This window comes from Furipterus horrens, unplaced genomic scaffold, assembly GCF_987537825.1.
Source record: "Furipterus horrens unplaced genomic scaffold, mFurHor1.1.pri manual_scaffold_6, whole genome shotgun sequence".
NCBI lineage: Eukaryota > Metazoa > Chordata > Mammalia > Chiroptera > Furipteridae > Furipterus > Furipterus horrens.
The window spans coordinates 12,202,465-12,215,538 of record NW_028327176.1 but is presented as its reverse complement, the minus strand read 5'-3'; positions in this window follow the sequence as shown (position 1 = coordinate 12,215,538).

Sequence of the window (13,074 nt, the reverse complement as noted above, 5' to 3'; positions counted from 1 at the left end):
CTAGCTTTCTGATTTTGAGTATGTTACCTAACTTCTGTGAGCTAAGTTTGCTTAGCTGTGAAATGACGATAAATACTACACCCGGCTCACACAGAAGACTGATTGAATTACTCTCTCTAACATACTTAGAACAGTGCTTGACTCATGCTCTTTGCTATACACATACTTTGTTACTATTGTTATTGCTCTTATTGCTATTAGCATTATCCCAAATTCTCCTCTCCTGTTGCTATTATGTTACTGGTCTACTCTTCTTGTCTTATCCTTATCTCCTGCAAGATTGCAGGATTATCTACAAAGATGGGTTGTGTATATATTTTTAAAATTTCTTGGCACTTAGTATACTACATTTATTTAATAGCAACAGTTAATTAATGAGTTGATGTAACCCCATATTATACTGCCAGCCACAAGGATTCAAAAAATCTCTTTCCTACTGAATTGCATATAAATATAAGTCACAGGTCTTTATTGATTTTGGAATGGTTCATCTCAGGGGAAATTGACTCTGTCATAGTTCAAATTAACAGGTGCATTCATTAACTGGGGTGGTCCGGTAAAAATAGGGCACAGATTTCATGGGGTTTGAGCAGCAGTAGTCTGTAGGGAAGCACCAGCCTCCAAGAATCTGTGGCTCCTGATGTCATCTTAACTTTTGCTTTCTAGTCTTGTCTTAGGCAGCCTCTTATTTATGACAGATTCCACAGATACATCACATCAGGTAATTGATAAACCAACTGAAGACTGATGTCTTACTCTCCCTCGAGGGGCACGGCAAAGAACCACTTACAAAACCTTCTCTATTATTTGGTATTGAGATTCTTAGGTTTATTGACTTCAGAATGTTTTTAAGGAATTGTAAGGAATCATTCCGAAGTCAATAAGGCTCCATGACTTGCAAGGAGTAGGGGAGCTACTGAAAGACTGGGGGTCTGCAGTAGACCGGGTCTCTGCAAGACGCATGCCCGTGGTTCCCACTGAGAACAGGGACAAGAGTTTAACTCCACAGCGGCTGAGTGTGCTCACATTAAAGGGCCAGAGGCTCCTGCAGTCTTCCTCTGGGCAATGTCTCATCTTTGGTTATGGTTTTGGGAAGTGAGCCTTTGGGAAGGAAGCAGGTGAGGAGTTACCGGCAGCAGAACCTCCTTTTCTTACAACAGAAAGAACAACAGCGTGTTTGTAAGTACATTCTGGTTTCCCAGGGCACTCTTCCTGGAGCACGGGCATCCTCTCCCATCCTGGATGTCATCTGCAGGGCTCCAAAGAGCCATGAAAAAGGAGCATGAAACACCCAGAAGCAGATGAGACCCCGATGGTTTTATCCCACTACTCTCCATTCCTCCCTTCTCAAAATATTTCCTCTCTGCTTTCCTGTGGAACCCTGTACAGCCTTGAGATTTTTTTTCTTCCTGTCCAGGGAAATGTTAGGGATGAATTAATATGTTATCTCATACTTTTCTAGCTGCTTTGAATGGAATATATACCGAGTGGCATCCCACAGATGTTTAGCTTTTCTTTGGCTTTCTGGCTTGGGAGATGTGGAGGAAAGGAGGTGTGGCTAGCTTCAGGGTAAGGGAAGTGGTGAGTGTTAAACCTCCCCCAGAGGTGGTTTTGATAGCAAACCAATAACTACCCTGTGGTTACTGTGCTGGGGTTGTGTCTGAACTCGGTGAGTGGCTTCCCCAATCCTTCCAGAGTAATATTCTCCACAACTCTTTTAAGTCATGCTTATACTGTAAACAGTTGTCAGGACTATCCATTTCCTAGTTACACATCTGCACCTTCTTCATAATAGTATACCTTTCTTCACAGACTTGATTTCATTCAGTATTTCATGCACAGGGTAAATCACCATCACGAATCACTTCTCAGTTTGTATCCCTCATCTCCACGTCAAGACCTGGACCTCTGGTTCTTTCTTATCATCTCACGCTCTGACGACAGGGTTTCAACTGGACATGCTGCCTCTCCGCTCCTTGCACACCAGTTTATCCCGTGCTCCCTGACAAATTAATCTGCCTAAGCACTGCCTTGCTCAATGAAAATTCAAGGGCCCCCCTTTGTCTACTCAAAGTTGAGCTTAGCCTGACTTTTAAGACCCTCTAGAATCTTTCTTTTAGGGAGGAGCCCCTAATATATACTTTATTATTCTCATCATTCCCAAATTTACATCACACTGGTGGCTCTTTTCAGTGCCACATAGCGTGATCTCTTCCTGGAATGATGAACACCCTCTTCCTGGCCTCATCTGTCATGTCATTTAATTCACGTGACAAAGAAAGAGTGCCCCCCGCCCCTCAACTTCTGCTGTCTTCCAAAATCTGGCTTGTCTTAAACACTTCGTATCTATTACCCACTGCCTTGTTTTCAGAAATATGAGTGCCTTCTGCCTGCATTACTGGACCATCAGCGTGATGCCCTGTGAAGTATGGCATCAGCTCCGTCGCCGCTCCCCCCGCCCCATTCCCTCCCTGCCACATCAGCACTTCCTCACCTAGGGCCACGATTACAGTAAGTGCTCCATGAATATTTTTGAAAATAAATGATCTAAATTTGACCATTGGTGACTAGATAGTGGAGGTACAATCCTCTGCAAAAGAAAAATAGCAGGTTTTATTGTCAGTGTTTTTGTGGATGACACGCCATAGGGTACCAGCTCCTTGGTAGAATCTTCCTTTACTTCTGGTGACCCCGAGTGGAAGGAAGGCCCACCCAGGAGCATCAGGTGGATACATGACCTTGCTCTCCCTCACCTTTTTTGTAGACACTATTTTCTTTGCCTTCCCTTTTCCTTTGATACACTCTTTCCCAGCCATCAACATGAATCCTGTGCATGCGTCGAATTACCATTTTCGTGAACCTTTGCCAGGTCTCACCTCTCCATTGTTATGCTATGTTGTTTGAAAGAAAAAACATAAATGTAAAGATTAACACAATTATCCAGTACATCTATGACCTGATTGCTTTGGGACTATAAATTCCACCCCATCTGGGGACCCATGGCCTTCGTCGGACTGCCTTTCCATGCTGCTTCCTCATCGTCATGGAGACGTGCAGGCTCGAGAGCATCTCTCCCTAGCTCTCCCCCAACAAAAGGTGCTGGCATTCTGGTTTCTCTGCTCCTACCTGGAAGAACTTCATTATCAAGGTAAAAAGTGAGCTTAGTCTTTGGGCACCCAGGGTAATGTATGGCCTTAAGGTATTTCAGCCACTGCTTTGTTGCCCCATGCACGTGACACACATATGTACAGTCTTTGTGTCTCTAAACGGGTCTTCTTTGTTATTTTCTCCCCCCCAGATGCAAGATACTGGATGCTGAACATTCTTTGAGCAGAATAAAAATTGCTAGGAATATATGTTGCTTATCAATTGGAGTGTTTGGGTTCTCTACTGTGGGATGCTGATTCCTAACTCCTGGCAGGGCAGGAGCCCAGACCTCCCAGATGGCCAAAGCAAACTGTAAACTCTTTTTAAATGAATAAATAAGAGTGAGGGAATGAACGACTTGCCTACATGAATATAAGAAATACAAAGCCCCTATGACAGCCCAGACTGTTTCTATATAGTAATCCCAAATCCAAACGAACAGAATTTCCCTGGAAGGACAATATATATGTAAATAGAGCCATCACGTTCAGAATGTCAGGCCTCAGAGGGTTCCTCTGGAGCTTACAAAGGCCACTTCACATTTCTCCATGAGATTCCAAAGCCTGACAGCTTTCTTAACACAGTGATGGTGAGGAATAAAAACTTCAAAAATTATGCTACTTGAAAAATAAAACTATTTACCGTTCAGAGGAAAGATGTGAATTTAACTGCTGCTTGGCATCTATCAAAATGCAACCCTGTGACACAACCGTGATTTAAATGTAAATAGACCTTCAGGTATGCAGACAGGGGACCAGCCATCCCCACCACAGCCCAGTCCTGTGGACCCTTAGCCTGGGCAGGGATTGGGCTGAAACTCAGACACTCACCAGATCACTGTCTGGATTCCATTGATCTTAGACCCAGCTTGCAGGATCTAACTCCACCTTCACTCCCTCACTCCCAAGGATATAAAGGAAGCACTGTAAACGAACGCCTTCATATCCATTTTTGAAGGAAGAGTGCCCTAAATGAAAAACGTAATATGTGACTTCCAGCAATAAAAGGTATGTGAATTGCACTGTGGTTGGTGCCCACGGTGAGTCCAATCGTGACTATTAACTGGAGACATGTCTGTAAGAACACACTTACACTCTAGAGTTTGGTGCTTTAAAAATATATCCTATTCAGCAAGCCTTGCACATTTCTGTTTAATTTTGTAAGATGGAGCCGGCCAGGCAAGACTTCTTGCTGTACCCGGGTAGGCTGATGAGCCTGCAGTCTTTACAGGCCTATTAGCCCCTCCTTAGCTGCAGGCATCTGTTGCCTCAGGGCCTGGCAGAGTGAACTGGGGTTGGTGCCAGTCCCTGTGGAGCCAGAGCTGTTCACAGGCTCTCTGATATGAGCTGGCAGACGTTGCCTGGGCCGGGGGTAGGTCTAGATGACCTCTAAGTTCCCTTCTCATCTTAAGATCGTGTGACAGACTTAGAAGACACAACACTGATATTCTGCAATATTAAACTATAGCTATAATTGTAAAGGTTTTTTGTGGGTCTCTCCCATTTGGTTCAGAATATCAGTCCAAAATGGGTGGCATATAGATAGAACTGTGATCCATCAGCTCTGTTCTGTTTCGTTTTGCTTTTTTAATTGCACCATAGTATTAATATAATTATGTGAAGCACATGACTAAATGTGAAATTCTTCATACACAGAATATTATAAACATTTCATAACTGCAGCCAAAATACTGAGAAGCTCCAGGCAGGAGTAAGCCCAGCTTAAATTTTAGAGGAATATCAAAGTCAGTGAAGCAAACCCAGGAAGCTGTCTATGGATGTAAAAGTTTAGGTACAATTCAGTTCAATTCAATTCAACAAATATATGTTGAATATCTACTAAGTGCTGGGCACTGTGCTGGAATTTTGCTCCTTATGAAGGAGGCTTTTTTTGTTTTTAGGGATTGGAGCTGCACAGATGGTTTTCGTGGAAATAGTGAGAGGTCAATCAGAGCAAGAGCATTAAGAAGCTGCTTTCCACTTAATAATCATCACTATAAAGACAGTGAAAAAGCTTCCATTTACTGAAGGCTAATTGTAAGCTGGGGCTTATGCCACACCAAGCATTGTTTATGTACATGAATGTTTGTATATATAATTTTTAACCTTACAACAGCTCAGCAAAGGTAGTTTTTCTTACTTTTCCTTTTACATGTGGGAAAATCACGTCATGGAGAGGTAAGTCACTTGACCAAGGTCACCCAGCTATTAAGTGCTGAGCCAGATTTTGAAAACATAATTGTCTGACTTGAAAGCCAGCAGGCTCTGAGATATTACATCTACACGAGTCCACATTTCGCCACCTCCCATAATGGCTATTAATACTTGGCAGAAGGGATGAGGGAGGGGCTCGAAATGGCCTGTGGCTCTTGGTGAGCATGGCTTACCTTGTGCTCAGCCCCTCCTTCCAGGCCCTCTTGCACTGCCTAAGTCAGGTACTTCTCCTTGTTATCTTAAATGGGCCAGATGGGTGATCCAGGCAGGAAGTGGAGAGAGAGCTTTTGAATCTGGCTTTGAGCAGGTGTTACATTCACCAAGTAGTCCATTTAGGTCAAGTATTTTTCAAACACCTTGAACAAAGCCTTTCTTTCTTTCTTTCCCCATAAATCAATTTGACTACCAGTGCAACAGCTCTGGCCTGGACTCTGTCACAGCTCTGAGTGGGGCCCATGTATCCTGGGGCTTGGTTCCCAGTCAGAGGGCCAATCTTGCCCGAGAGTGTGACTTTGAAAGGTGCTTGGCTTGATTCCCTGCAGTAAGTCACTGGCTTTCAGCCCTCGATCTCGCTTCCTGTTGGAGCGACCCAAGGGGAAGCTCCAATGAGAACAGCAGGTCACTGCCCATCAACAGAGATATAACTTTGCCTCCTGTGATGGGCTTGCCTGGTCTGGCAGCCACAGGCAAGCTGTGTTTTATTGGTGAACATTCTTCTTGTTTCGGGAGATAATGGACTCTTGTTAGAAGACAACACAGTAAACGCAGAGTAAACATTGGGATGTGTAGCTGGAATGAGCCTGCATATAAATAAGAGTGCTGGGAGCCAGGGAGGTAATAAGTCAGGGAAGCAATGGAGAAAGGTTATTAAAAGAGGAGCTAGTAAAATCGGCAACAGGGACTAGAGCTTGGAGCATTTCTTGATTATAGAAGGATAAAGGCGTCAGCCCGTCTAGTCTGTGCTCTGACTAGTGGGGTTACTGGGCACCTCACTTAAAATCCTGCTGCTACTCACTTTGTTCAGTCGTAAAGTTGGGGTTTTAGACACTTAAAAAGAAGTTGTAAGGCAGTCGCAAAGATCTGTGTGAGAAAGCATTATGAAAAAAGCTGATATTGCTGCACAAACGAAAGGTTATGAGTCTTAATTGGGGAAAAGTGGCTGAAATTACTTTTACACATCTGAACCCTCTTGTTGGTTGAATATCAAGCCAAGTTATCTTTTGTAATAGAACTCTCTCAGGACCATCGCGTGCATAAAAGTAACCAAATGCATTTTCTGCTGTGTTATAGTCAAAACAGAAAAATCCTTTTTATTAGCTTTATGTTAGGATATGGTAGGCTATGCTGTAATACAAAACAAACAAACAAACAAAGAAACAACAAACAAACAAAACTAAACTCCTGTTGGCTTAACCCTTTGAGTGACATGCATAATTCAAAATTTGGATCAACATGAGAAAAATTATATCAATATATAACCTGAGGTACAAAGAAAGAGAACAAAACATAAAATACAAATTATTCCATTGTTATTTACATTTATAGCCATTGGAAAAAAAGTCACTGGGAGCAATGATGGCACTTTTGGGAAAATTTGTCAGCATCGCTCACAGCGACATTGGCACTCAAAAGGTTAAGAAAGGAGGAGAGTCCTGCCTTTCTGAGGTACCACTCAGTGTATCTTGGGCATTTCTCTTGTGTCTATCTTTCAAACAGTGAGTTCTGAGTTCTAGGCTATGACTTCCATCCAGTAGCTACACTAGGACCTTTTGCATTGCCATAGAAAGGGAAAAAAGAACTGGATCCCACGATAAAATTTTTTAATAGTCAGGCCAGGAAGTGGGTTATTACTGCCACTCCTATTTCACTATTCAGAACCCAGTTACGTGGCCCCAGCCCAACTCCAAAGGAGGCTGTGACATGTCAAGGAACCCTCAAGTATCTTGGTGAACTGTGTCTGCCTTACCTTTCTTCAAGTTCATGTCTGATTAATGAATATACAAAGAGACACTGCAAATGTGGAAAAGGCTATACTACTTGGATGTTACTCCAATGACTGCTAAGTCTGTGGTCAAGATTATAAACTTGCATATTTGGGGAGCAAAAGAGGATTCTCAGAAGGACTTATCAGTCATTTGTAGACCTGCTATGTGGGTCTTCTGTGATTTTAATTCTGGAAACCCATGTGTCTGTTTCCTGGTTTATTCAGGGTAACACATGTTATTTAACCATATTTCCAGGCTAATTGCTGCCATGCCATCTTAGTAGCTATAATATAATTGGGATAGTATTACCTTTTAGCCTGCTAATGCGGAGGCTAATAGCTTTGGTCAGGCATTTTACTATTGATTAGAACACTTTATTAAAAGCCTTGATCATTGTGTGAAAAGAAAAACTCATTAAACGCAATCATATATCTTACAGCCTAACATCTGGCACTTTCACAGTCTAAATTCATCACAAATTGCTGACAGTAGTTACTACCTTCAACCTTTCTCAGTTTTGAAGTGATTCAATGATGACTTTTATTTTTATTTTTATTGAATTTATTGGCATGACATTGGCTAATAAAATTATATAGGTTTCAGGTGTGCATTTCTATAATATGTCATCTGTATAGTGTGTATTGTATTGTATGTTCACGATCCCTAGTCAAAGCTGCTTCCATCACCTCAATGGTAACTTTTAGAGTTGCAGAAGATAACTCAACATTGAGATTATTGAGATTTAAGTTAATTAAACAAGGAAGCCATTAGATGGATGTGTTGCTAATGCCATGGTAGCCTATATAAGTAAAACAAAATCTAAGCTAGTAAATACCTCAAGATTTAAAATTGAAACCTAATGACAACCAGTCACAAACAGATAGGCTTTAAGCTATAGTCAATCAATAATTTCCTCATTTTCCTCTGCTTTTTCTCCATAAAAGTCTTTCCTTCATGCTTTTGTCTGTGTGGTACTTCTGACCACTTTCAGTTTGGTGCTACCAGATGCAGATTGATTTGTGCTCAAATAAATTCTTAAAAAATTTAAATATCCCTTAGTTTATCTTTTAACAGATTTGGTGTTACATTTTATGACTTTAAGGCCTATATTTGAACAGAATGAATATCTATGGAAAGCAATTGTTACCTTAAAATAGCACTCTGCAGTTAAGTTGATTTTAAATACCTTTTCCAGATGGAGAGCCAACTGTTTTCATCAGTGTTTGGAACTTCCCAGCAGTAAAATGCTGGTGTGTAAAGGTTACCCTTTCGTTTTATCTTCAACAATGCAGTCTGCTCTTAGACTGAGTCCGTCCTCTGAGTTTGTGAGCCTGATATTTGAATTCACCAATCCTAAACTCCATCTGTTTGTTGCCTGAAAATAGTTGAACCAATTTTAATAAACTTAGAAGCTGTAAATAAATTGTTGAATAAACCTGAATGATGAGTGGGATTTAAACATTGAAGTCAGCCACTGTATTTATTTAAGACTTAACAGATGTGGATTGGCTCATGTCTCATCATCGGTAAGGTCAGATAAAAATGTCCTGCTTTCCCATATTCCAAGTAGTGATGTTATCAGGCAAACTGGGACCCATTCATGTGGCATCTTGTTGTGTGACCCAAGAACTAGTGTTGAGAGAAACAGGTCTTTATTTATAATATTCCAACCTTGGCGGGGCTAGGAGCACTTCAGCTCAGAGCCCTGTTCTCCCATGAGACCTAGCATTTTCTTTGCTCCCAAAAGGCTATAAGCCAAAATCAAGCTCAACAGTCCCCCATTCCTTATCTGCCAACTTTCTTGTTCAGGATTCGGGGCATGTTGTCTTCACACTCTGTATAATAGTCTAGGAAAGCATGTGTCGTGTTACATGGATCATGGTGAAGTCCAGGAAAGGCACAAGTCCTAAGTGAGTGTCCTTCCCATATGTCCTGAGTTCCAAGAGTTCAGATAAAGTCTAGGCCTGCAAGGCAGAGTCTTTGTGATGGGGGACTCAAATGTTAGAAAACTTCAGTTTCAGGTAACATCTAATAAGCTTAGTAATAATCTATGTAAGGGCACGTAGATTATGTGCCAGTCAGGGCACATCAGAGAAGGAAAACTCTGACTCCAAAAAACCTCCGCTGCCTTGCGGCATACCTCTTCAGGGGAAAGGCTAAGGGAGTAAACCCCGACAGAAAATCCGGAGCCGGAGTCCCTAAGGCGGTTTGACGTTGTAGTCAACACCAGCAACTCCTGCGGCGCACCTGAAGCCAAGCTGTATTGACTCCGTCTTTCCCTTGGATCCTTCAGCTGCGAAGAGAGGGGGGGTCTGCTGCATGGGCAACAGCAGACCCTCCATATTACCCTGCCCAGGCTCTGTAGCTTCAGCGTCATTGCAAGATGTCGATTCAACACGGGAGGAGACAGATACTACCATGTCACTCCCGAGTCGGACTGCACAGCCATTCTCGGCGGTGCAGATAGACTCTTGAGAAGCTACACCATCGTCTCTTGAGACGGACGGCTGCCGACGACGAATCTATGTAAAAAGCTATTGTTTCAGGAACTGGAGGTATGACCCACCTTGACTCCAGGAGACCATAAGCAATTCCACCTTTGTGCCTCAGTAGGACTGCAAGCAATCAGGATGGTATCTGAGCCATTGTACTCCAAGGTGACCACCTCCCAGGATACAAAGACCACTGCCCAGGACACAGATGAAAGAATGCTGCAGCTTTTATCCAATTAACATTTACCCTAAATTCCAACCCACTTACCTACTCTTCTTATAAAAAGGGCCGAGTTATCCTGGAACTTAAGACGGTCTGTTAGGGTACAAACCTGCTGTCTTCTCAGATCGCCAACCATCTAAATAAAGCACTCGTAGAAATTCAACCCCTATCTCTGCTTATTGGGTCTGGTAGATGACAGGCAGCATAGACACCAGATTTTCCAGTTTCACTTGGTGGCTTCAGAGTCAGTGAGATCGGGCATGATCAAAGCAGCGGCACACCTGCTTTCTTACCAGCCCAGGCTGCATGGCCGAAGCCTGACTACAAAGTGCACAGCTGCTTGCTGCTTTCCCACATGGCTGCTACAACACTCTCCCACATCATGGCATGCTTCCGTCATGCTTCTCCAACATGGTCCTATATCATGGCACCCTCCTCAGGCTCCTTCATCATGCTCCTCCAACAGGGTCCTTCTTTCCAACTGGTTTCCCTCTTATGAAAGCAGCTCACAGCCTTTCCTTTTAAATCCTGAAGGTCAAATACACCTATTGTCCTGGGGAAATAGCACAGCTATTATCTAGCTATCAGCTTGGCATAGATATGCAAAGTACATTTAATACTGTATTATCTTCTTCCCTCATCCCCTAAACCAGGGACTGTGGGGAATATCACTTCATTGTCTTCCAAACTATGCAGAGTTAAGAAAATCTAGACTCAATTTAAATTGTTGGGTCTGTCCCCTTTGATTTGCCTGGTATAAGGGATAAAGAAGCCAGTAACTCTCAAACCAATAGGAGATAATTAACAGATGAATCATTGAAAAGGGGAGAGGAAATGACATTCTGCAGCTCCTCACACATATCTCTGGGATCAAAAGGAGGAAGATTGTCATCACCAAACACAGAGAAATGGGAAGATGGAGCTAGATAACATTGCCAATAACTAGGAGATAGTAGACCTATGACTAGATTACCCTTAGTTAATCACACCCTGAGTTAAGTAGTTAATCGCATTAGATTGTGAACCCCGATTAACCAGTAATGGAGAAACAGGGGAGGGGGGAGAAGGAGAGGGGAGGGAGAGCTAATCATGTTAGGGAGGGGGAGCTAATCACGTTAGTATAAAACCAGTTTTCTTTGTCTACTTCGAATGCACATGCCCCTGGCTGGCTGTGCACCCAACTCTGCAGACTCATGAATAAATGCCTCCCTTTGCTGCTCAAGTTCTGTATCCCGGTGTTTTATTGTGAGCATTTCTCACACTGGGACCATACATTCTTTTTGCATTTCTCTCAGTTTTCCTATGGAACAAACAGTAAACAAAGGGAAAAATGATAACATAATACATAAAACATTTGAGTATTGTTTTATTCTTTAAGAATTTGAATATATTCTAACAGCAGAAGTTATGGTGCATTAAAGGAATTGTTGAAACCCCAAGAATTCTGGAGAGCATGCACTGATATAGAATAAAAGGAATATAGGACAAAATCTCACATAACAAGAGCTGCCTTTTTCCCTCTAAATACTAATATTTACTGCAAGTTTATTGTCTCAAGCATTGCTAAGCATTTTCCATAAGATATTCCATTAATATGTGCAAAGGATTCATTTGAGAGTTATACATTTTATTCTCAGTTAATAGAAAGAAGAGCAAGTCTGGAAGGGTTAAGTACTTTGACAAAATCACCAGACTGGTAAGGAGAGGAGCTGGGACTGAAATGCAGTTCTCTTTATCATCTTCTGTTAATTTCCTTTGTTTATTTTTTATTGAAGAGGTTGGGTGCTGCCAGTGAAGGACATCCATCTCTCTTCAAACTCTTTGCTGCTTCCGGGAAGTCTATTGAATAGGGAAAATAAGACACTAAAACTTTTCTTTCATAGATGCCCTTTGATATTTCTAGTTTAGGTAATTCTTTTAAAGAGACAACTAGGGCATGCATAGTACAGTAACTTCCTTCTTAGGTCACATTATTCAAAGATGGACACAGGCATCTGAATAGTACTAGAGTACTTTTTTGTTCTATATTTCTACCATGAGACAGGAATTCAAAATACATTTCAGGTCTTGTTCGCTTTCATATTGCCAAAAGTCTGGTACTTTTCACTGATTACCTTTTTAAAAATCAAATTATACTGAGATATAATTTACATTTAAATGACCCATTACAGGTATATAATTCAACGAGTTTGGGTAAATTTGTACCGCATGTAACCACAAACATAATAAAGATAGGAATTTCTATTACTCCATAAAGTTCCTTCCTACTTTTTGTAGTTGATTCCTACTATTCCCATATATTTGACTCAGGCAACCATTGATCTTTATGAGATTATAGATTAGATTTGTACATTATAGAAGTTATATAAATGGAATCATATCACACATGCTCTTTGTGCTGTTTGCTTGCTTCTCAGAACAATGTTTTTGGGACACTCTATTTGATGCATGTATCAATAGTGTGTTTTTTAAAATAGTGTTTATTATATAGATATAATGACATTTGTTTATTAATTTATCTGTTATGAATATTGGTGTGGATTTCAGTTTTGAACTATTATGTACTAAGCTATTATGAACACTTTTGAATACATCTTTTTGTAAATATATGTTTCTATTGCCCTTGGGTAATATCTAGGAGTAGAATTATTGATTAATATGCTAAAGATACGTTTAAATTTATAGGAAACTAATCAACTGTTTGTCAAAGTGGTATACTCCTACCAGGAACTCTTAAATATGCTTGTATTAAGAGTTTCAATTCCTGCATATCCTGACCAACACTTAGCATTGCCAGTCATTTAAAAGTTTGACCATTCTAGTGTGAGAATTTGTTTTTATTTGCATTCCCCAATGAAGAATGTCTTGGGAAACTTTTCACGTGCTTATATAACTTCTTTTTTATGTTTCTATTTAAATATTTTGATCATTTTAATAACTGGATTGTGTCTTCATATTGTTGAGTTGTAAGAGTATGGTATATGTTCTGGATACAAATCATTTTTCAGATGCAT